Raw genomic sequence first — 25,653 nt, 5'->3', positions numbered from 1 at the left:
ATTTGTGGGTGTCTCCCATCGAATGGCATCTGTTAGCCTGGGAGGGTTCATCTTTCTGGGTGCCTACGACCAGACCCGCTGCCGGCTGTCAGACATGGGCAGAGAGAGTTCCTGAGTGGATGCCACTCGTGCACTTTCATGAAGAAAGGGGGCCCCCGTGAGAGCCCTGCCTTCTGGGCAGCAGGAGAACCTGTGCTGAAGCCCAAAGCTGCTGTGACTGTGACCATGGTACCCAGGGTCAGACTGGCTGGAGTTGTCATCAGGGTGCCACAAAAAGAAAGTGTGTCACGGTGGGACTCTGAACAGCCCCTCAGAACCCCTTAATAAATGTGCCTGGCAGTGCCACAGCCAGCCTGGCAAAGCTTGCATTTGATCTGTATATGATCTGTCATTTCCTACCACCTGATGGTGGATGCTGTGGAGAGATGGTTACAATTTGAAAAGAATGAAGAGGGGAAGGGGGAAGTGGGGCGGGGGCACAACAGCTGTGCATGTGGGCATTTCTCCCTGGGGTCAGTTCCTGTGGTGTAAGGTTAGAGCTCTGTTTAAAAAGCGCCTCCGGCAGGTGCAGACAGGCATTCTTCCTGTTAACCAGGTGCTATGTTCAATGACCCTCAGGTGGCACCTAACAACACATGGTCCAGTGACCCATGTGGTGTGTGAGAGGAAGTGGGCATCTGCAGCTCCAGAGGCTAAACAGGGGCATGCAGTCCCCAGGAAGGCTGATCAATCCCTACTCCACTGCTCTGCCTCCAGGCTCAGACGCGGCCTGGACCAGTGCTGGATAGAGCAATGCTTCCTCTTCCTTAGTGGAGTCATCCCTGGAAGGAGAGAAGGCAAGATGGAAAAGTTGCTATACTTTGGATTCTGTGGCTTTACCAATGAAGTGCACGTGTAGAAAAGTTCAGAGAGAAATCATAGGAATCTAACAGTGTCGTGTCTACCCTGGAGCCATAGTGCATGATCCTGCCTTGCCCAAATTTCCCCTGTTGGGGAAAATATTAAAAGCAGAATGACTGCATTGATAAGGTGATCTCTGGGAAAGAAGGAACGAGCCCAGCCATATGCTCAACACTTATAAACCAACCTTTCTTAAAGACCCTTCAATGCCATTTGTTAGACACTTCAATATTTTACATGGTTTTCAATATACATTGTACCAAAATTTCTATAAATAAATAACTCTGTACATAAAAGTAATGCTTCCTGTTTCACATTGCCTCTCAGAAGCAGCAGATTCACATATTTTGTGAAAGTCACATTAATAAGTTAACTGTTGAGGACAAAACTCTAAATGTGCTTATCTTCTGGAAAAATTTTAACCTCTGATAGGAACATCTTACACAGGTAGCCATTTGGCTAATATCTCCCCTTCAGCCTTTTGGCTAAAGAAATGTACTTTGAGATTTTTTAAGGACCTTATTTGTTTCAATGTAATTTTTCAGTGAATTGGCACTCATAAGATGGTTAGCTACAGGGCTCAAAATTGAAAACTCACCCAGGTCTAGGGCTAAATCTTATGTAGTCTACGCCCAGTCCCGTCTGTGTGTGCGAAGGGTGTGGACAGGCCTGCTCTGGCTCCTCAGTAGAAATAGCCCTGAAGGGTGAGAACTTAATCTTTTTTATCCCCCAATGTAATATTATATTGGCAGAATTAAAACATCATTATTGAAAAATGCACAGCTACCAACACCAGCAGCCTTTGCCTTAATAAAAAGCCTCAGCTAACAATCCGGCAACATGGATAAGACCACATTTGCTTTTAACAAAAAAATGAGGTTCAGAGAAGGAAGAAAGCCTAAATGTTCTGACCCACGGTGTGTGGTGGATTAGCAACATTCATGCCACCTGTCCCCAGGACCCACTGCAAGGGTGATGTGGAGAGTCTCCTCGGTCACCCTGGCTGGGCTTCTGGCCATGCAGTGCACTTGGCTGTGTGCTGTCTCTGGCTGTGGGCTGAGAGTGGAGGGCCTGCTCCTTGGAGAAACTGTCCACGTCAGCATTGCAGTCACAGCACACAAGAGACCTGCTGGGCTCTGAAGGAGAGAGCGAGCCAGATCAGAACCAATGCCAGCTCATCTCCATCCCCGCACACAGAACAGGCCACTCACTCACATCCAAGTGAGGTCCTGCTCCCCCACCAAACACCTTCACGGAAAAGTCTGGGAACATGCCACACTGTTAGTGGAGACGGGTCTTTCATGCTCACATGCCCAAGATCAAGCTAATCTCGTACTTAGAGAATGTAGTCACACTACTTTGATCACAGCCAAAAAAATGAAGAAGAAAACAAAAGCAAACCCCAACAGTTGAATTAGGTACCATGCAGGGTTAAGAGTTTTCTGAACAACTAGAAGTTTCATCTCAAAACAGCCCTGGTGAACAGATACTAAATCTCCCTATGTTGCTTAGGATTCTGGAAAATTTTTGCTCAGATTTACTGTATCATAAATAGTATCTAGGAGACACTTCTAGAATTAAAAGGGCACCACGCCAGACCTTCCTGTTTATATACTAAATTCGGAGAGAGAGTACTAGATGGAAATGTAGGCATCTCCCCTCTTCATTTAGTGAGTAGGTCAACCCAGATTTTGATTTCAAAAAGGCACTGCTTTTCCTGATGAAAGCATCACCTACCCATCTCAGGTGGACCAGGTGTCCAGTAGCTTTCTCTGTCAATGTTCCAGGGTTCTTTACTGTACCTAACACCGAGCTTGGGCTGCCTGCACGTGATGCTGTGAACATCAACCTCTGGGAAGAGGCCTCAATCTCTGAGATACACAATTGCAACAGACTCCCTGGTTTAGAAACTGCTTAGGATGTCTCAATAAGCCTTAGGAACAGAATGGGCAGAGCTGCTGCTGCAATCTTTCTATCAATGGTGGGTGAAGCTGGCAATGGGCCTGTTTTCTAGTAACATTTTCCAAGCAAGCAGTCCTGCAGCATCCACAACCATGTTAGAGGAGCAGCTCTCACAGGCTCGGGCTTCAGCCCAGCAAGTGCTCATAATCTTCCACCAACTAAACAGCGGCCCTGTAGAGTGCTCTCCCTCTGACACTGGAATACAGAGCATATCTGGGTACTGCCCCTGCACTCTCATCCCTTGGTATCCATGAGGGGCCGGTGCCAGAGCCCCATGCAGATACCAAAATCCAGGGATGCTCAAGTCCCTTGTGTACAATGACACACCATTTGCACATGACCTACATATATCCTCCCATATGAGTTACCTCTAGATTAATCATCATGACTAGTAAAATGTAACTATATACATAGCTGTTGGACTGTATTTTTAGGGAATAATGATAAGGAAAAGAAGGCTGCATGTTCATGCAGCTTCTCTGCCCTGAATATTTCTAGTGTGCAGGTACTCGAACCCACAGACACAAACAGCTGACTGTGCAAGCAGGGCTTGGATTCGGGGCCTGGGTTGTCCCTTGCAGCTGTTCTTACAGCAGTCCTACCTTATCCCGACTGGGACACTCACTACTAATCCCAGGGGGTGACTTTCCTGAGACACAGGATGTTAAAACCTCTGCAGAATTTGACAGACCAGGACGGAGCCAAAGAGCAGAGGCCTTGGCAGGGCAGCCACCTTTTTCACCTGATGCTGCCCATCTAATGCCAAATGCCTATCTTGGGAGGCCATCTCTACCTATGGGGGACAGTCACCTAGAGCTCCACCTCACTGTATCAGAGGCCTTACCATCACCCTCGATGTCCTCATTGGCCCGATGGCCACCATCAGTCCTGACCACAGTTTCTTGCTGGTCAGAAAGGGTCCCCTGAGAAGAGAGGTAGCTTGGAACACCTGGTGCACAAAGGTTTCATCTGAAAGGAGATAAGACAATGAAATATCAGGGTTGCAGTGACAACAGATGCATATGCGCATTCAATGTGAGGCCTCAAACAGCATCCCCTGGAAACAGCCATCGACGCTGCTCAGAGACCAGGTGGAGTCGGTGCAGGAAAAAGGCCCTCCCAGACCTGAGACTTACCTGAGCCCAGGTCGAAAGCAGGGAAACCAATGTGAAGACCACAAAATATGGAGAAGAGTGACAGGAAGGGAGACCGAACTAACAAAACCAGAGCACTGTGAGTTTCAGGGACAATCCACCATGTGGCAAGCAGCACAGGATGCCTCCACTTATGAGGAGGATATCAGCAGGCAGTTTGTTAATATTTTTTTAGAGAGAGAGAGAGAGAGAGAGAGAGAGAGAGAGAGAGAGAGAGAGAGAGAGAATTTTTTTTTTAATATTTATTTTTTAGTTTTCGGTGGACACAACATCTTTGGTTGTGGTGCTGAGGATCGAACCTAGGCCGCACGCATGCCAGGCAAGTGCGCTACCGCTTGAGCTACATCCCCAGCCCTATTAATATTTTTTAGTGTCAACTGTCATGGCTTCTCCTGACCTGAAAATAAATGCCACCATGCTCACCTGTGTTGGTGACGCTGTGCTACTCGCTCTTCTTCCTGATTTGGTAGATGATGCACACCCACACCAGAGACGTCAGAACAATGCTGCACCCCACGGCGATGGTGAAGATGCTCATGGTAGTCTTGTCCTTCCTGCAGCCAGGTGTGGGCAAGATGCTCAGCTGGCTGTGAGTGTGCTCTGTGCCCAGGATGTTACCTGCATCCTCCACCACCATGTTCTAGACCACCAGCAGCTGGTTGCCAGGGGTGAAGTGGCACCTGTGGGTGAGGCTCAGTGGGTGGTTACCCTTGAGCCAGGTGATGTGGGGTGAGGGGCTGCTGGCCACTTTTCACTGGAGGGCTACCATCTCCTCAACAGACACCACACAGTCTTCCAAGGGTACCACCAAGGATGGGGTCTCTGCAAGAGGTCAAGAGACCTCACACTCACTCTGGGGCCTCAGTGCTGTGGGTCTGCTTGGTTCTCTAGACATGGCACAATCCCACCAGAGAGCTTCTGTTAGAGCAGCAAATTTTTCAGAAGATGGCTGATCTCAGGTCACAAAGATGCTCCTGTTCCCAAACTGGCTTGTGTCCCTGTTCTTGACTAAGACCACACCCCTCCTGCATGCTGTCTGGTCTCCAGTTGCTCAAGGCTCTGGCATTGCACTGGCCTTTAGTATTTTTAAAGAGATAGGGCCAGATATGGTGGCACACGCCAGTAATCCCTACAGGTTGGGAGGCCGAGGCAAGGAGGATCATGTGTTCAAAGCCAGCCTCAGCGAAACCGAGGCACTAAGCAATTCAGTGAGACCTGGTCTCTAAATAAAATACAAAACATGGCTGGGGGTGTGGTTCAGTGGCTGAGTGCCTCTTGGTTCTATCCCCAGTACCAAAAATATTTTTCTTTAAAAAGAGGAAAAATCCTAAAATCAGCCCCAAATTTCAAACAGTAGAAACACCTTCCAATAACTCCTAGGCTCCAAAGAGCAACTCCACAGCGTTTGCCCTAGGTGCTGTTTAAGACCCCTACACACACACACACACACACACACTCGGAATACATCAGGGGTTGAACCTAAGACAGTCAGGGTGACATTCCCTGACACAAAGCCTGCTGAGTTCTGGGCAGTGCAGCTGTAAATGCCCATTTTCACATCAGTGATGAAAACACACGTTGTCTTCTGGCATGACATACATGCGATGTTCCCAAGCTGCAGGGAAGTCTCAGCCTCTGTCCTTCTGCCAGGCAATCTGGGGTTTGGGATGGCCAGTGGCAGCACACTCAAGGGGAGCCAAGGTGCCTGTCCAGATGGTGATGTCTTGGGGCCTTTTGGTAAATGATGGCAGCACTGGAAAACATACACAAAGGGGGAGGTTAGGGGATAGCTAGCTGCAAATGCAGGGAATGTCTCTGGGGAAGAGACTCCCCGTGTGCGAGGGCCACAGCTTGCTCCCTCCCCGCCCTCTGCCTTCACCAGCCCAGGACTCTGCTACAGCCAACAAAGAGCAATGAGCATCCCAGAGAAAGTGCCAGCCTCTCCCCACCAGGGCACAGCACTTCCTCAACCTCTCCACTCCAGCTAGTGATAGAGCCTCAGGCTGTTGCTGACATTCTGCCTACTGCACCTCATAGGGTAATGGGTCATGCAGGTGGAGTTGTGGCCTAAGGCTTTCCTGCATTCACAAGCCACCAGGAGAGAGGCCAGAAACAGAAATACCTGCTCACCAAGCTGGAATCACAGAGAGAAGGTCCATGCCTCCCCTGGGGCAGCTTGAGGGCCACACAGTCTGAGGGCCACCCGGGCAGAAGCACGTGGCTCACTGGCTCAGCCTCAGCAAGCACTGGGATGTCAGAGTCAGTGTCCAGCTGCACCGCAGGCATCACCACAATTCCTGACAAAGCTGCTCTGGTCAGCCAGGCGCTGTGGCACATGCCTGTCATCCCAGTGGCTCAGGAGGCTGAAGCAGGAGGATCATGTTCAAAGCCAGCCCCAACAACTCAGCAAGGCCCTAAGCAACTCAGTGAGACCCTGTCTCTAAAGTATAGAAAAGGGTTGGGGATGTGGCTCTGCGGGTAAGCCCCCTGGGACCTCTTTTACCTGGTACAAATAACAACTTCCCTGGCAGAGAGTCACTTAGTGGTCTGAGTCTTGAGGTGGCAGTGGGGTCTCTCTCAGAATACACCCAGACAACCCTGCCAGAGTGAGGTCAAGTTTGTTCTGTGGTCTGTGGGGCTGACTGAGCACAGGGCACCACCACTTCTGAAGACCCGCGAGTCAACTCTGTCACTGGCACTTTAATGATCAGAAAAATCTCCCCAGGTTCCATGGTGAGGGCAAGTGCCCACTCATGCTCCTCCGTCCCCTCCACAAACAGCAGCCCTGAAGAGAGCCGCTCTGAGTACAGGACCTCGTGCCACCCTCCAAGACACTGGTCCTGCTCTCTGCTGTCTTGAGAGGTGGGGACCTGCCCCTGCCCAGGATGGCCTGTGCCTCCACAGCTCTGCCACCCACTCAAGGGCTCTGTGACAGCCTTGAAACTCAGTTAGCAACCATTAGGCGGCAGGTGGAGCTCCCCCAAAGCCCATCAGAGCAGTGTCACTGTGTGACCTGTCAGGCCAAGACCTGGAAAGCCCCACTCATGAAGAAGGCCCACCACAAGAATCCCTGTCGCCAGGCATCTGATGAAAATAGTGGCCACTGTGTAACAGAGCCACTGTGCCAGGTGACTGCACCAGTCAGGGTGAATAGGACAGTGGTCAAGAAACTGAAGGAGAGTCAGGCGAATGAGATGCCAGCAGCAGGCCCTGTGAGGTCCACCAGAGTCCTGGGAATCAGAAAGGCCACACCCACGTACAGGGCTATACACGCACCCTGCAAAGACCCAGGGGGAGCCTCGTTTCTTGCCTGGGCTGGGCTGGCAGACAGGCACAAGGAGGAAGTGAGGGTGTGGCCCACCGTGCACACACACGGCCTGGATGAAGGACTCAGGATTGCTGATGGGGGTGACTTAAGGACTTCTGTGTCCAATTATTGGCTACTCACTAGCAAACCAAGCAAGAACTCAAGGGGCTGTACAGAGCAGTCTCCACAACAATCGTCTAGGAGAGGCCCTAAAGGAATGGGGATGGGACAGCAAGCGCTGGGGGAGGACAGGAAGATCTGACTTCTGGACTTGCCACATCATTTCATCTTTTTTTTAATTTTTTTGAGCTAGGTATTGAGCCCAGTGGTGCTTCACCACTGAGCCACATCTCCAGCCCTATTTTGTACTTTATTTATAGACAGAGTCTCACTGGGTGGCTTAGGGACTCACAAACTTGCTGAGGCTGACTTTGAACTCAAGATCCTCCTGCATCGGCCTCCTGAGCCACTGGGATGGGGCCTGTGCTACCGCGTCTGGCATATTATTTTATCTTAAACACCCAATTTTCAACAATCGATTTTGAAACAGGAGAAAAAAGTTAGTACAACCTGTCCCTGAGAAAACTGAGATCTTGGACTTATTAAATAACATCAGCTATTATAAAGATACTAGAAAAATTAAAAGAATCTATGTCTAAGAAAATTAAAGCATGACAACACTTTCTTACTCAAGAGAAACGAACAATGAACAGAAAATCTAAAAATGAACCAAATACAAACCATGGCATTTAGAAGTATAGTAAATGAAATTATAAATCCACCCTAGGGCTGGGGTCGAAGGTCAGTGGTAGAACACTTGCCTACATGTGTAAGGCCCTGGGTTCAATCCCCAGTACTACATTTAAAAAATCTAACTAAAATAAAGGTATTGTGTCCATCTACAAATAAAAATATTAAAAAAAACTCTACCCTAGAGGGCTCAGGAGCAGTACGGGGCTTGTAGATGAGTCAGTGAAATTGAGACAGCAGAGATATCCAGTGTGGGAAACAAAAACACGTGAAGAAATACACAGAACTACAGAGATCTGTTCAAGAGCATCAAGCATGACAACACCAGATAATGAGAGTCCAAGAAGAGGACCCAAGAAAGAGGGAGAGTATGTTTGAAGCTCTGATGGACCCAAACATATGAAACTGGGTGGAAAACATGCACCCACATATCTGAAAAGTTTAATGAACTCTTAAGCAAAATCCATTCAAAAGGCCTAGGTTCATCAGAGTCAAGCATCAAATGCCAAAATCAAAGAATCTTGAAAACAGCACAAGGAAGACAACTTATCACATGCAGGGGGTCCTTGAAACCACTCATAGCTGGTTTCTTATTAGAAACCAGGAAGGTCAAAAGGCAGTGGGAGTCATATTCAAAGTACATAAAAAGTCTGTGAATCACAGATCCAGCAAAACTATCTTTCAAAAATAAAGATGAAATTAAAACATTCCCAGATTATAAAAAGAAATTTCCAAATTGAGAGAATTTATTGCTACCAGACCTGTCCTACAAGAAATACTAACAGGAACTGGGCATCATGGCGCACGCCTGTAATCCCAGTGGCTCATGAGGCTGAGGCAGGAGGATCATGAGTTCAAATCCAGCCTCAGCAAAAGTGAGCTGCTAACCAACTCAGTGAGACCCTGTCTCTAAATAAAATACAAAATAGGGCTGGGATGTGGCTACTCACTAGCAAACCAACCAGGAACTCAAGGGACAGTACAGACCAGGCTCCACAACACTAATCTAGGAGAGGCCCTAAAGGGCCTCAGTGGTTGAGTGGTCCTGGGTTCAACCCCCAGTACCCCCTCCCAACAAAACAAAAGAGTAAATGATTAATCACTCTGATCAAAAGGCAAGGAGAACCATAATGGATTAAAAAAAAACTGTGACCCAGTATGGTAGTTTAGATCCAAGATAATTAAACAGTCACCCAATATGAGACGAAATATTTTATCATGTAAATGAGGAAATCAATCCATCAGGAAGACATACAAATTATAATATGTGCATCTAACTGAGATTTACAAAATGTAGAGCAAAACCTCTCAGAAATGAAGAGAAGAACAGACAATATAACAATAATAGTCTATTTCCAAAGATGGCAAGAAAAACTAGGCAGAATGACAAGGAGAAAGAAGACTTGAACTATAGTATAGACCAACTACATCTAACATATACCAATGGAACACCCTCCACCTAACAACAGCATAATATTCTTTTGAAATGTACATGGAATGATCTCTAAGACTGTATTTTAGGTCAAAACATAGGTCCAATAAAATTTAAAAAATGGAAATCACACAAAATATCTTTTTTTTTGATGACAGTAGAATGACTTTTAAATCAATAGTGAAGAGAATATTTGGAATTCAACTTGTGGAAATTAAGCAGTGCACTTCTACACAGTAAAGAAATCACAGGGACCCTGGAAGATGCTTTGAGTTGAATGAAAACTGAACACATCATGTTAAGTCTCGGAAGCTGCGCCTAAAATGATGCTCATGTAATTATTGCTGGAAATACCTGTATTAAAGAAGTTTAGGATTAATAATCCAGTTTTTTAACTGAGAAAAAGAAGAATAAACTCTGCTCACAGCAAGCAGTAAGAAGAAATTAATAAGAGTTTGAGCAAAAATGAAAGTATGAGGACCGGAAAATGAGAAAATCACTGCAAAGCAAAAATTGGTCCTTTGAAATTGAAAAACCTTAGCTTGACTAGTGGGCAGGTGAGAAAACACAGAAGACACAAAATTGGGCATCCTATTACTAACTTTCTGTCAAGCCAAAGGAATACAGGGAACACTCTAGCTACAGTATACCAGCTAATCAGACCACCTGGTTGAAATGCTCAATCTCCTAAAACTGACTCAAGAAGAAACAGAAATTTTAGATCAACATTAAGGAGACACTTTAGAGTTTAAGAATTTTTAAATGTACAAAGAAAATCTCAGACTAAAATGAATTCTACCAAACATTTAGAGAGAGAGCCAATCCAAAGCATCCAAAGCATTTTTTCTTCTTTTTTTTTTTTGGACAAGTAAATGTGAAGAGAATATCTTCCAACTCATTTTATACAACTATTACTCTAACAGCAAAACCTAAGAAAAACATCACACACACACCAACAACAACCTAGAGAACAATGTCTGAGTATAGATGCAAAAACTTCAGCAAAAATCTTAGCAAACTGAAATGTATAGCACCTAAAAAGAATTTCATACTATAATCAATTTAGGCTGAACCCAGGAAAGCAAGGTTTAACATCCAAAAATCAATGCAATAGACCATTGTCAATAAAATAAAGACGGAAAATAAACCCACACATTCATTTCACACACACACACATATAACATATAACATATACCAGACAGAATCCAATACCTTTTCATATTAAAAATACTCAAAAATTAGAGATAAGAAGGGAACTTACTCAACTACATAGAGTTCATCTTTGAAAACCCACAGTTAATATTACACTTAGCTGGGCTCGGTGGTGTGCACCTGTAATCCCAGCAGCTTGGGAGGCTAAGTCAGGAGTAAAGCCAGCCTCAGCAATGATGAGGCACTAAGCAACTCAGTGAGACCCTGTCTCGAAATAAAATACAAAAGTGGGCTGGGGATGTGGCTCAGGGGTTGAGTGTCCCTGAGTTCAATCCCTGGTACCCACTCCCCCACAAAAAACTATTGTAAATGGATTTTTTGTTGTTATTTAGCACCTCACAATTGCTGAGGGCGGCTTTGAACTTGCAATTCTCCTGGCTCAGCCTCCCAAGCTTCTGGGATTAAAGGGATGCAACACTGAGCCTAGCCCTAAAAATATTTTTTAAGAAATTTTTGCACAACTGTCAAGAAACTGAAAAACAACCACCACAATTCACAGAGTAGGAAATGATATTTACAAATCATAGAACTGATGAGGGTCTCATATTCAGAATTGATATCTCATAACAAAATAAATAGTGAAATGAATATGGACAAATGACTTGAGTAGCTACTTTTCCAAAGAAGCTATGCATGATCCAATAAGCATCTAAAAAGTTGTTCAACATCATGAGTCACTGTGGAAATATTAAGACTACCATGAGATTCCACTTTGTTCTCATTAGCAAATCTAAAATTAAAAAAAAAAGATAGCACATGTCAGCAAGAAAGAAATCAGAACCCCACACATTGCCAGTTGGTGTGTACAATCCTGAAGCCGCTTTGAAAGAAACATTTTGACAGTTCTTCGTTCAAACCTAGAGCTACCATATGACCCAGAGATTTTATTCCCAGGTGCAATCCCAAGAGAATTCACATAACTAACCAGTGAATGAATGTTCACACCAATTAATCATAAAATCCCCAAAGTAAGCACCATCTAATATTCTCCATCTGATGAAGGGATGAAACGAAACCTATATCCATACAGCAGGATGTCATTCAGTAACAGAAAAGGAACTGATGCCTTAAAATTTGCTCAGGGGCTGGGGCTGGGGCTCATCGGTACAGCACTTGCCTAGCATGTGTGAGGTGCTAGGTTCAATCCTCAGCACCACATAAAAATAAACAAATAAAATAAAGGTATTGTACCCAATTGTAACTAAAACAATATTAAAGATAAAATAAAATAAAAATTATGCTCAGGGAAGGGGGCAGCTCAGACCCCAGATTCAATCCCCTCAGTGGGGGAGAAGACCAGGCAAAGTAAGAAAGGAAGAGTTCCACAGGCCACATACCGTCCAACAGCATTCATGTTACCTGTCCAGAATAGGCATGTCAGATACACATGTGGATTAGTGACCGCCAGGGTTGGCCGGGTGCCAGGAGAAGAGGGAGCACCTGCTAAGGTGTGGGGTTGTGGTTTCTTTCAGAGGTGATGAAAATGTTGTGAATCAGAGAGTAGTAATGATGACACACACTTAGGATATTCTAAAACCAAAGTTCACATTTTAAAGAGGTGAATTTTTATGACATGTAAATTATATTTATCACACACACACACACACACACACACACACAAAGTTTTACTGAATAACAATTCACCTACACTGCAACTTGCCCCTTACAAGTTCACAACTGAATAGTGTATAGTGTATTCATGTGTGGGTGTCGGCATGGCTATAGTCAATTTTAATATCTTTGTCACCTCATGGAGAAGCACTTTGTAGCTACTTGCTTTCCCCCTCCATCTTTCTCCAGGCTGGAGCACTTCCTATCTCTATAGATCTCCCTTTCCTGGATGTTCCCTCTGACTGGGTTGTAGACTGTGGTGCTTTGTCACTGATGCCTTGCCCTTAGCTTAGCATTTTCAATTAGCAATAATTGCACCTCAGATAAACCTCATTGGCTATGATACTGCCACTGCACAAAGCTGTTAGCTTATCATTTTCAAAGATCATCCAGGCTGTGGGAGAGATGGGTTGCATTTTATGGCCTAATAATACTCCAGAGTCTGGCTATGCCACCTTCCTCTGTTCATCCATCAAGTGGTGGGCCTTTGGGTTCCCATTTTTGACTGTTATAAACAATGCTGCTGTGAACACATAAGTAGAGTGGTTTTCATGAGATATGCATTTGTACCAGACATGCATTTGTATCATAACTGTTTAAATGAGGAATTGCTAAGGCTGCCTTCCAAAGGAACTGCGCATCTTGTACTCCCCCAGCAGTGTGGGTGGGGGATTGGGGGTGTCCCCTTGCTTACCAGCGCTGGCTCCTACCTGGCTCTACTTGCCCTCTTGGAGGGTGAGAGGTGATTGTGCTTTGAATATTTTTTAAGATGTGGGAGAGCCCACAGAGCTGGAAACTCTGATCTTCTGACAAGTGTTTTTGTGATTCCCATTAACAATAGATGGTTGTTTTTTGGAGGTGGGGCGGGGTGGGGTGGGTGGAAGCCTGAGCTAAAATGCGGGGGTCAGCCTGAGAGATGTGAAATAAATAACCATTGCAATCCAGAGAATGCCAGCGCCCCAGGTCAGAGGCTGTCACAGCAGACTGGAAGTCATCCCTGGATTGTCCAAGGGAAAGGCTGCCCTGTAGCAGGAATGGGAGGAAGTGGCACATAACTTCACTCCAGGGAGCTATGGAAAGAGATTAATGGTCCAGGGCTCAATGAGCAATGGGCGATGAACCATAGACCAGCTGTGCCCAGGGAGCCTGAACTAGGCACAGCCTCAGATCCCATGCAGAAAGCCCCTAAGGAGTACTGGCACAGTCCGGAGGTCTGCAACCATATTCTCCATGCTTACTTCTCCCTGGTCTGAACCAGGCGGGAGGGTGGCCAGCAGGCCCACACTAAGAAGGGGTTTGTCCTAATGGGGTGAAGGGTGAAGGCATGGACAGAAGGCAGTCCTCTTTCACCCTCAGAAGAGAAATGACTAGTGCAAGAGCCAAAATTAGGTCACAGACATGTCCCAGCAGAACCCCTACACTGCTAGGTGGGCTTCCAGTTAGGAATGTCCTAGCCAGGATCTGGCAGCAGGAGAGATGTGCACCTGCCCAGCAAGGCCTGACAGGTGTGGAATCCTATCCTCTCTCTTGCTCCAAGCAAACACCAGAACAACTCAAAATTCATCTCAATCTTAGTGGCTGAGAAGCTGCATCATTCCTGTCTGGGCTAGCCTGTATGTGTGTGTGTGTGTGTGTGTGTGTGTGTGTATTCAGCTGTTCAGCATTTTCTGTACTCTTTGCAACCAAACTTGGATCCTGAGAACTCCTGGTCAAAAAAGAAAAAAAAAAAGATGGCATTCCAACAACCAGAATGAAGGAGGCATCTCTAGCTACCCATGCAGATTTCAGGGGTTTGGAGACACAGCAAGAATGCAGGTCAACACAGAAGGATTGTTTTTACTAGAGTGAATGTTCTCCTGAGACCTATCTTTCCTGCAGTGGACCTCTCATTCTTGGGTCTGGGAAGAAACATGCGTGAAACCTCCAGCATCATATGCTGCGTAAACTCCCAGCGACACCAGGGCACCAGATCTCTCCTGAAACACTGGAAACATCTTCCTGTGGCTAATAATTCTGAGTGTCACTGAGCCCCTGCATGCTGCCCTCTGATTGAACGCATATACTTCTAATGTCACGGAAGGCACCTCATGGTAAATACCATGTGTGATTTCAGCAGAAAATAAATTGCATCCAGGGGCTGATCTGCAGCCATGGGCTGGGATTTCCCGGGATCACAACAATTACTCCCACAAGCAGGAGTCCCTCCTGGCCTCCTCGCCCTTCATGGAAAAAAAAAATCTTCCACGTGGTCTTACCACACACAAAACTGTCTGGTGGTACTGAGAAAATGCTCTGATCCTTCAGTGACCCTGGGTGGGCACTGGGGGCTATCATGAAGGCCTGCAGTGTCTTGCTCTTGAGCCATGGAGGCAGCCACTTGAGCTGGCAGTCACACAGAAAGCTGTCACTGCTGATGTGGCTGAAACAAAGAAAAGGACACTGAGGGTGGGACTGCATGGGAACAGTGCAGTTTTAACAGACGGGGACATTCATTGCCACCCACAGCACGTGACGCCAGTACCAGCAAGCTGACCTGGGAGATGCCCTTCCCCTAGGTGTTGTTCCCCTTTCTCTAGAGGAACAACACCTAGAACCTACCTGGAGAGTCTCACCAAGTGCAGCTTGATGAGTCCTTCAGGGTGGAGCCCAACTCTGCCCTCCTACCAAGCTCCAGAGTGGTGCTGAGATCCCTGGTCCAGAGGCTGCGCTTGGAAGAGTGATGGCCTGAACTTGGCCCTTGTTCTCAGACTCTGCTCCTGTTACCATGGGGACACCTTCTCTCCTTTTCCTGACCTTGGATACACCTTACAGTGGCAAGAATACTTTCCTGATAAGCTACTTGGAACTTCCAAACTCAGTCCGCAGCCCTGGGACTTTGATCTAAACTCTGCAACAAGTTCTAAGAAGTCTTCTTTTCTTCTTTTACGGCTTCTGCTTTTTGACTGGCCAAGCTGTGTGCCTTCTTCTTCTTCTTCTTCTTTTTTTTTTGGCAGAGTTTGGGGGAGTGCCAGGGACTGAACCCAGAGGCACTTAACCATTGAGCAACATCCTCAGCCCCTTTTTATTTAAAGCCAGGGTCTTGCTGAGTTGCTTAGGGGCTTGCTATGTTACTGAGGTTGTCTTTGAACTTGTGATCCTCCTTCCTCAACCTCTTGAGCTGCTGGGATGACAGGCATGCACCACCAAGCCAATTTCCCCATGTATTTTTTTTTAAAAAAACGATTTAATTAAATTCACCCATAAATGATCATAGCTATTAGAAAAAGTGAGCATAAATCAATTACAAGGGTTTATTACTCTGGAAGTTCTTCCTCATGCTCACAAAGGCCCCAGGAAGCCCAGGTACATACAGCTTCTTAAGATTCCCCATCTTGATAAAGGTGTCCAGCTGCACAGACCTGATGGCATTCTCGTCCAGGTCCCTGAAACACAACACAAGGACTTGTGCAAAGAAACCCTGGGTGCTGGGCTGGGGTTGTGGCTCAGTGGTAGAGCACTCACCTAGCATGTGCAAGTCCCTGAGTTTGATCCTCAGCACCACATAAAAATAAAACAAAGATATTGTGTCTATCTACAACTAAAAAAAAATAATAAAATATTAAAAAAAGAAACACCACGTGCCCTTCCATCTAGCCACGTGTCTGAGCCAGGAAACTCAGAGGTTTTCCAGGACAGCCTTGGCTTTAGGTGACCCACAGGTGATAACTTCACAGGAGGTGGCTCTCACACATGTTGACACAGCACGTGCAGTGACACGGGGACCCAGCCAGTCTGAGGGGCAGCACAGAGTCTGGTGCAGGCCTGCTCAGCAAGTCAAGGCTCTCCCAGCAGAACATGGGATCAAATTGGTTCAAAGAGAAAACAAACTAAAGCACACACACTCAAGGCAGCTATCCCAGAAGCACTGTGAAGGTCTCAAGGCTGGCTGGTCCCCTTCCTCCCAGGGCTGGGAAGGCAACCACAGCCATAGAGAAGTTCCCAGTGGGGTGGTGTATGCGTCACTCTGCTGGCTGGCCTAATGGGGATGGCGAGGAGACCAGGGCCTGGGAAGGAGTGGGGGCAGTGGCGACACAGGCAGCAGCAGGGAGAAAGGTATTGTCTACACACCAGTTGCATTAATTGGGAGCACACCAACTGGCCATATGTTCTGTGACTGCTCTGGCATGGGCAAGATAAGGGCCAGAGTTAAAGCAGCTGTGGCTTCTAAATAGCCTGTTTCTCAGTTTACAAAGATGCTGACTAAATCACCAGCAGACTTTGCTGTGGCCACCTTTGGCAGGCCTGCGGGACAGGCAAGGTCTGGCGAGATACTCACAGGTGCCCCAGGCATTCCAGCCCCATGAACGCGCTCTTTGCCATGGACTTGATCTTGTTCCCAATGAGAGTCCTGCAGTTACCAAACATCCAGGAAGAGAGAGGGTGGGGGGAAAGTGGGGAGAAAGAACACATGATCAGCGCGATGCTCCCTGGTCAGCCTGTCTGGTGAGAGGCAGGGGAAGCTGACCTGTGCTGAGATCCCAGGGAACATACACAGCCCTACCCCTTCTGAGAGGAAGCACTTTTCTCTATTACAATTCAGTAGCAAGGACAGGCTGAAGGTGTACACACTTTAGGGCCGACAAAGGCCCCCTGCAGATTCCATCTCACTCCAATCAGAATGGCACTCATCAAGAATACAAGCAATAATAAATGTTGGTGAGGATGTGGGGAAAAGGCACACTCAGGCATTGCTGGTGGGATGGCAATTTGTGCAACTACTCTGGAAAGCAGTCTGGAGATTTCTCAGAAAACTTGGAATGGAGCCACCATTTGACCCAGTTATCCCATTCCATGGTTTATACCCAAAGGACTAAAAATAAGCACACTACAGTGACGTAGCCACATCAGCACTTATAGCAGCTCAATTCACAATAGCTAAGCTATGGAGTCAACCTAGGTGCTCTTCAATAGATGAATGGATAAAGAAAATATGGTATATATACAATGGTATTATTATTACTCAGCCTCAAAGAATGAAGTTATGGCATTTGTAGGTAAAAAGATGGAACCAGTGACTATCATGTTAAGCGAAATGAGGCAATCCCCCAAAACAAAGGCCGGATATTCACTCTGATCTGTGAATGCTAGCCCAAAACAAGGGTGGTTGGGGGAATAAAATAAATCCATTGGATTAGACAAAGGGAAATGAAAGGAAGGGAGGGAGATGGGAACAGGAAAGGCAGTGGAATGAATGGGACATAACTTTCCTATATTCATATGTGAATACACAACCAGTGAAACTCCATATCATGTACAACCACAAGAATGGGAAGTTAGACTCCATGTATGTGTAATATGTCAAAATACACTCTATTGTCCTGTATAAATAAAAAGAACAAATAAAAGCCATTGGAAAAAAAACCTCTTGTAGCAACAAGTGGAAACCACTTGTCTGGTCTGGCCCTCTGTCTCCAAGGGCCTCCTGAGGTGGGTGGGGTGAGGCGGGCAATATCATTACAGGAGACAGGCTGGGCACTGTCTCAGTGAGAAGAAGCCGAGGGGCTAACGAAGACTGTGGATCTGAAAACTGCTGCCCACTTCTGAGAACTATGTTCCAGGGATAATGGTTCCCAAAAAGGTAAGAAGGGGTCAGGAAATGGGTGTCTGTCAAGGTGGCTCCACAGCTCTTTGCACCTGAGATGCACCCTGGCAGCCAGGGTGTGGCTGTGGTGAGCTGGGTCCTTGCCCTCAGCCTGCAGGAGATGACTTGTGCTGTGGTTTTTGAGCAAAACTCCAGATTTTATATGATGTCAACCCATCAGACACAGGTCCCACCAAGAACCAGGTAAGAAATCTGCCATAAAAAGGCCAGTTCTACCTCCCACTAGAGAAGGCAGTGAGCACCAAGTCCTCCTGCAGGGATGCCAAGAAAGGGAAGGTGAGCCCTCAAAATCAAAGATGGCAGGGCCAGGCCATCGCCAACTGTCTGAGCTTCAACCTAACTGCAACAAGGCAGAAGCCGCAGGTGTCCTCAGGAGCTTGGAGGGGGGAGACTGCTACACCCGCTCTGCAGACACCACCAGCCCACAGGTAAACGTCTGGGGCAGCCATGCCACAGGGCTCCCTGTCCCCCATTTCATCAGAAATAAACTCCTCCCCTGGGGGCCTCCATTCCCAGGGCCCCAGCAGTCACTCCACATTCAGCCTCAGACCAAGCCAGCTCTGTTTCCTGTCTCCTTTGGAGGGCAGAGAGCAAACAGGGCAGAGACTGCTGTGAATGCCCATCTCTCTGAGGTGGTGTGCATGGACATGACAGCAGTCTCACCCCAAAAAGCATTTGTACAGCCTCACAATCAAAATTTCTATGGTAAAACAAATAAACCAAACACAGAAAACCTGGTGGCTTAGCTTAGGCTCTGTAACCACGGAACTAGCAGCAAATAAGAGCTCAGGGGGCACCAAACCCCAAGCAAGCCTGAGAGCACTGCCAACTTCTCCATTTTCTCGGATCCCCCCAGGTCCTAGTAAAAGTGAATGCAGCTAATTAGCTAAATCTGCAAACCAGATCCAGGAAAAAGCCAGGCTCTATTTCAACTAAATATTAGTCACGTTGACCCCTTTCACAGGGAGGCCAGGCTATTATTTCTAATGGTGACAATAGCAATAAAATGAATTCTTGATGTTGCAGGGCCAGTTGGGCTGTGGGTGGATTAAAACAGGCATTTGTCTTCTCCCTGCTGGCGTGTGCGGGGTGGGTGGCGCTCCAGCTAGACAAGGCAGGGGTTCTAACAGACAGCTGCTGGGTGGCAAAGGAAGCTGAGGCTCTCTGCTGGGTGGATGTTCGGTCCCACAGCCAGGGATACCAAGGAAGGGATGGCTAGCCCCTCATGAGTCTCCTGCCTAGTCAGTCATGGGCTCCCAAAGGCTGAATCAGTGCTTGCCCAAGCCACAGTGGCAAGGCACAGGGGGGCAGTGCAGTGGTGCTCATGTCCCTGGGACAATAATGACAGGCACAACCTCCTTTCCCCTTGAATCCATTCTGAAGGCCCTGCCCACCAGCTACAGGACTTCCTACCTAGTGGGAGCCCAGAAGCTCTGTATCTCCCTAGACACCCCTTTACATGGCCCTCTGCTCCCAGCCTCCCAAAGAATGCCCCAGACATGGGCGTTGCCCCAGGGCAGACCCCTGCATCGCCTGTCCTCCCCATGTCATTAACAGTTCCAGAGAACTGCCTCTCCTGGGGTCCATAAATCCTCCCTTCTCTCCTCACATGCTGCCTGTGCAGGTCCCCAGCAGGTGACTCCAGAGCCATTTTGGAACAGGATCTCTGGAGAGTATGACAATCCCAGGCAAACGTGGGAGAAAGAAACACTCCAGTTTGAAGAACTATCTGAGCTCAAAACTTGGAACAAGGATGGGAAAGGCAACGTCCTCCCAGTTGTCACAGAGGGCTCTGCTGCTCCCACACTCTTCATAGGAAAATACCTCCATTTAGGCCTGTGGTGAGGTAGGGAGGACCCCAGGGGAAGCTCTGCCTCCCTCACAATCAGAGGCACATCCGGCAAGACGAGCTTCTTAAGCTCTCCAAAGGCCAGCCCAGGCCACCTTGCAGGGGCTCCTCAGGGCTCCTGTGTGCTTCTCAGGGGAGCCCTGCAGACTGAGGCCAGCCCATTCAGATGGGGCGATGTAGCATGGTGGCCACATCTTCCAGCACGGCCAGGCCACAGAACTCCCAGTGACATGCTGAGGAAACCCAGCAGGGGACGGGATCCAAGCAGCAGAGTTTCCTCCTTAAACAGTCACTCAACCCCAAGCAAAGTGGTCAGACTGGAGCTGCACACTAAGACCTGCTTTTCTCTTCCCCTTCTAATGCATAAACCTTCACACACCATGATAGCAGACAAGGCTGAACCCCAGATGGCTGTCACACACCTACAGCTGTCATCAGATTGTGACAATCTCATGATCACCTCTGTCTCTCCCCTTTTGTCATTTTCTAATCCAACTGGATTATTTCAAATCTAAATCACAGGCATCAAATCATTTTATTATTATTATTATTTTGGTATCACGGGTTGAACCCAAGTGTGCTTAAGCACTGAGTCACATCCCCAGCCCTATTTAATATTTTATTTAGACATAGGGTGTCACTGAGTTGCTTAGGGCCTTGCTAAATTGCTGAGGCTGGCTTTGAACTCGTGATCCTCCTGCCTTAGCGTGAGCCACTGGGATTACAGGTGTGCATGACCACACCAGGCTACAGCCCACTTTCTGCTGCAGGACTCAGACACAGGACAAGGGAGTTGTCAAAGGGGGATCCAGTGCATGCCAGCAGTCAGAGAGCCAGGTACTCAGAAATACTCACAGCTTGCTGAGGCTGTCAAGGCCAGTGAAGCTGCCCCTGGTGTCCTATATTGTGCTTGAGATCTCATTATGGTCCAGGTTCCTGGGGAGAAGACAGAGCATGAAACTCTTAGTCACAACCCTCGCACCACTTTGTTTTCATTAGTTTTACATGACAACAGAATATAATACGGCATAATCTTTAAAACATGGAATATAATTCATTCTAATTCAGTCCCCAGTATTCCCCCCTGCCACTCTCTGTGGGGACAGGATAACAGCTTCAGATTGGTTTCAACACAGCCTAAGGCACCCAGGTGCACCCTAGGGGCCCAGTGTCATGTATGGTCATGAGGACTGTGGCTTTGAGGAGCAGGCCCCACTCTGTACAGCCTGCAGCATGGCCGGGGTCCCACAGCCTTCCAACACAGCTGATGCACACCCCAAATTAGCAGCTTCCCCACCAGGCCTGGGGGCAGAAAGCAGTACAGACCACATGACAGAAAGCCCAGTTTGTATTCTGCCTGCACAGGGTGGACATCTTTCCCTGGCATGGAGGATCAATTGAGAAGTTCCTTGAGGTTCTTTCTTCTCTAAATCAACCAGATCCCTTTTCTGGACATGACCAATAATCTGGAGCAAGGCATGTAGAATAAAAAGTAAATCAGCCAGCAAAGAAAGGGACGCTGGCCCTGTGCCCCGGCATGCTGGCCGGTGAGTCTGGGGCCCAGAGCCCATCTCCTCATGAGGCCTGCACAGAGTTAGACATTGAGCCAGGGAGGACATCTGGGTGCTGAGTCAGACTTGTGACCCACTCGCTTGGGTACGAGGGATGGGGCCGACTCTCCAGGCCAGGCTCCTCCAGCAGAGCAAACCCCAAGGCCAGTGACTCAGCCCCCTTCCCAGCTTCCAAGGGCAGGTCACAGGACCCAGGCGAGACATCACTCCTGGTGGCCAGGCCCTGTTCTGTATGCACTCTGCCATCTTCAACTTTCCACCAGCCCTCGTGCCTGTCCTTCCCTCTCCTGAGCCCTTGCAGAATGGACAGGAGCAGAAAGGAATGCTCTTGGCTCCAAGGAGGACCTGGAATGGACAGTGCCAGTGGGAAGGGAGCTCTGACTGAAGGTGAAACACTCCCTGTGACCTTGCTTTTATAGCAGGAAGCTCCAAGAGTGGAGTCTGCTGCTGGAAGGGGCCTCTCCTTCCCACAGTTCATGCCTGTTATCTTCAGACTGCATGAACCCAGGCCCGGGCTGTGGCTCTGTGTGCCTATGTCCTCACTCCTGCTGCCAACCTTTTCCTCTTCCTCTGGCCTCCTAAGTCTCAAAGCCTGGTCTAGTTATCTTGCAGGACCTCAGCTTGAATAACTTGGCCTGGGGCGCTTTGGCTCCCCCAAGCAGTGACTCTACATTAAAGCCAGTTCCACCAGGTGCAAGTAAGTGCAGAGGGACTTCCTGCCCCAGGTGCCTGCAGCAAGCCCCTCTCCACTGGGAAATCGTGCGTAAGAAAGGAGCTCCACCACTGTCTGCTAAGAATCACACATCCCTCTCATCCCTCTCTGGGGAATTTCTGCTAATGGTTTGGAAACTATCTGAGGCCAACCATCAAAAAGTTTTATAAAAATCCCAGAAAAGCATCCTGTGGCAAATTCTGGCAACTCACCTAACGGGACACTTAGAGGGACATGGCATTGTCACCTCCACCTGGTTGAATGAGTCCCTAATGAGGTCAAATAAAGACATGGAGTCCTCAACTCCACCTCTTTTGGAAATGAGGCACACCAGACACCAGGTGTGACAACGGAGTTTTGAACTAGCTAGTTTTTGATCTAGTTTCTCCATTGGCTTGGAGAAAAAGACATAGAGGGTTTAAAAAGTGAAGCCAGGTGCAGTGGTGTACGCCTGTAATCCCAGCAGCTTGGGAGGCTGAGGCAGGAGGATTGAGAGTTCAAAATTAACTTCAGCAAAAAGTGAGGCCCTAAGCAACTCAGTGAGACCCTGTCTCTAAATAAAATATAAACAGGACTGGGGACATGGATCAGTGGTTGAGTGCCCCTGGGTTTAATCCCTGGTATCCCCCAAATAAAAAGAAAGATGATTTCAGGGACAGTCTGGCAATGGATGCCAACCTGGGGATGCTTACCTCAACAGCAGGACTCAGCATCCTCACTGGCACAATGTGCAGCTTCGGCTTGGTAACACCATGCTTTGGGGTTGTCATTCCCCTCAGGCATCATCCCAGGGTAACAAGACATTCTACATCAGCTCTGCACACATAACACATCATCTTGGGGTCCAATTCACATCCAAAGCCAGTGAGAGTGGAGTCTGGAGAATTCCCAGAGAGGCCTTCAGTGGCCAGCTCTGCCCTGTTCTGCTCCTCCGCCCAGGACCCCAGGGCTCTATCACCCCCACAGCAAATGCCATACAAGATGTGCAGGTTTTTGAGTCCCTTGAATGTGCCCTTGGTGATGTGGCTGATGGAGTGTGGCTGAGGCGCAAAATCCTCAAGCTGTCCAGCTCAGGCAGGCTCTCCTCATCCAGCCACCTGAGGTTGTTGAAGGACAGGATCGTGGGGAGGTGGAGGGGCACATGTCATTATCGGGCCTCACAGAGTTGCTTACAACAGCCAGTGGAATCTCAGTGGGCAGGGAGTATCTCACAGTGGACGTGCAGCTAGGTCATCCACCTGGTCTAACAATGAGGATGGTTGTGCAGGTCCTGGTGTGGTTGAACTTTGGGGATGGCACAATGTCATGCAATACAAAACCTTCCTGCTGGTGTCCATGCTGGTCCTGATTCAGGCTATGAAAAACCCTTTCTCGGCAGAGGATTGATACCCAGGACATGCCCCTTATGGGTTGGACGCTGCCACTCCACACACTGGACAGCAGAAGGTGCCACACATCCCTGCCTGGGACAACCACTCCAGGGCCTCTGCTTCAGCCTGGAGGCTCTGGCCTGAGTGTCACGCCTACTCTTCTTGTGAGCAGGAAAGGACACACCCCAAACCATCCACTCAGCCTGCATATAAGACTCAAGCCTCCTCCCAGACACTCCTGCATTCCTGACACAACACGGGTGCTGTAACTTGGCATATTAGACACCTCTGGTTGAAAAATGGGAAGTTTAGGCTGGGTCAGGAAGAAGAAAAATAGTATCAGTGAAGATTAATGGGTTTTTAAAGGGGGCAGAGACCAGCATTCTTTCCCTCCTGGAGAAATAAGTCATGATGTGTGTCAGTCTTAGACCCTGGCAGGAGACCAAAATTATATCCTCATCTGCAATTATGGAATTTTGCTTAGGGAAGGGGCGGGAAAGCAACCCTCAGCCTGGCTCCGAGGTGACATGAGAATAGGGCAAACTTCTAGGACTAGTTAAGCCACACAGCAGTGACCTCTGACCCCCTCTAAAAGGCACAGCAGACAGCCAGAAAGGGGAACAGCAAACTCCAAACCCCGCCAAAGCTCCGGAACACAGCTTCTCCAGGAGCTCACACACCCTCTGCCGAGTCACAGGACTGTTCTTCGCCTTAGGAACTAGACAGGCTTAGGACTGTGGGACTCAACACCTGCCCTTCTTCCCCAGGGCTCCCAGCCCAGGAAAACAAAGAACCATGTGTCCCTGGAGTCCCCTGGTGCAGTCCCAGCCTGAGCAAAGAGCTTGACATCCGACTCCCAAAAAAGACAATGCAGCACCCTGAAGCATCAGGAAGACTAATCTGACACCCCAACGCCAAGGGCAGTGAGCAGGAGGGAGAGGCAGGGTGCTGCTTGGCACTCGCTATGACCACAGACCCAGTGAGACCGAAATGCCAGGTTAGCAGAGGGATGTGCATGGGTACGTGACAGGAGAGACACACAACGGGAGATTGAATGCGAGCGCAGCATTAAGATCCAAGGCCCCAGCAAGCCCCTGCGAGAGTGTGTGCAGCACCCTTACTCTCACTCACGTTAAGTGATTTTTCTAGGCAAAGCCTATGAAAAGTGGGAATGAGGAGACAACCCTCCCAAACTCTCTTGAAAAATAAGGAAACACAACTGGACTAAACTAGAGCATTATTAAACTGAAAATGTTCACCTGGGGAGGAACCCAACACAAGTGGAACTCTAGAAATGGAATGCAGACACAGAAACATGCCCAAATTTTCAGACCCCATGTCTATGCAGCTCTGGCTGTGCACGCAGGATGGAGGGGTGTCACCACCACTGGATGCTCTCCGCATGGGAAGGAGTGAGCTCAGGTGTCCTCAGGCCGAGCCTGGCGTCCTGCCTGGGGATCTTCCAAAGGGATGAGGGCGCTGTACTCCTCTGCACACATCCACCTCCTCCACCAAGCACAAAACAAAAAGGAAGGAGCCAGGTCCCTGGGAAGCTGACTGAGGTGGAAATGCTGAGGACATAGACATTGCTCCATAGTCAGCAGGTCGCCATTGCTCCATTCAAGCTCCTAGTGTGGTGCAGATGCACTGTTTCTCTTTTTTTCTTTTTTTTTTTTTGTACTGGTCCTTGAACCCAGGGGTACTCTACCACTGAGCCACATTTCCAGCTTCTTTTATTTTTTTGAGGCAGATCTCACTAATTTGCTGAGGCTGGCCTCCACTTTGTAATCCTCCTGCCTTGCCACCCAGGTCACTGGGATTACAGGTGTGCAACATCATGGCCCAGAGGCCTAGGGTGCCATCACTCTCCAAGGAGCTACATGGGGAAAGTTTCTGGGTTGCTCTTCCTCAACAGAGCCCTCTACTTCAGGAGCTTTTTCCAAACCCAAGAAATCCCTGGGGACAGATCTTCCCCAGGGGGACCTACATGCTACACCTCTGCTATTCCAAAAAAAAAGAGGCAGGAATGGCCCTGACAGTACTTCTTTGGGCCTGGCTGGCCTGGGCATCTGTCTTTCTTCCACAACAGGACCATCTGCTGGCCTGCCTCTGACCTGCCTTTGCACCTGAGGCCTGCACCCCTTCCTAGTCCACTGTGATCTGGGCTCTGGAGGATCTGCCT

General features: G+C 48.2%; 2 pseudogenes; both read right to left on the bottom strand.

Moving 5' to 3' along the window:
* Positions 1-1,839: 1,839 nt before the first annotated feature.
* The window catches only part of LOC124109251 (leucine-rich repeats and immunoglobulin-like domains protein 1), a 47,525-nt pseudogene continuing 23,711 nt past the window's right edge, over positions 1,840-25,653 (bottom strand).
* LOC124109262 (U4 spliceosomal RNA) lies at positions 12,618-12,691 on the bottom strand (annotated as a pseudogene).

The sequence above is a fragment of the Marmota monax genome, unplaced genomic scaffold, assembly GCF_021218885.2.
Source record: "Marmota monax isolate L192 unplaced genomic scaffold, Marmota_monax_Labrador192_F-V1.1 WCK01_AAM20220418_F8-fsc00299, whole genome shotgun sequence".
Classification (NCBI taxonomy): Eukaryota; Metazoa; Chordata; class Mammalia; order Rodentia; family Sciuridae; genus Marmota; species Marmota monax.
This window is presented reverse-complemented; position numbering and strand designations above follow the sequence as displayed.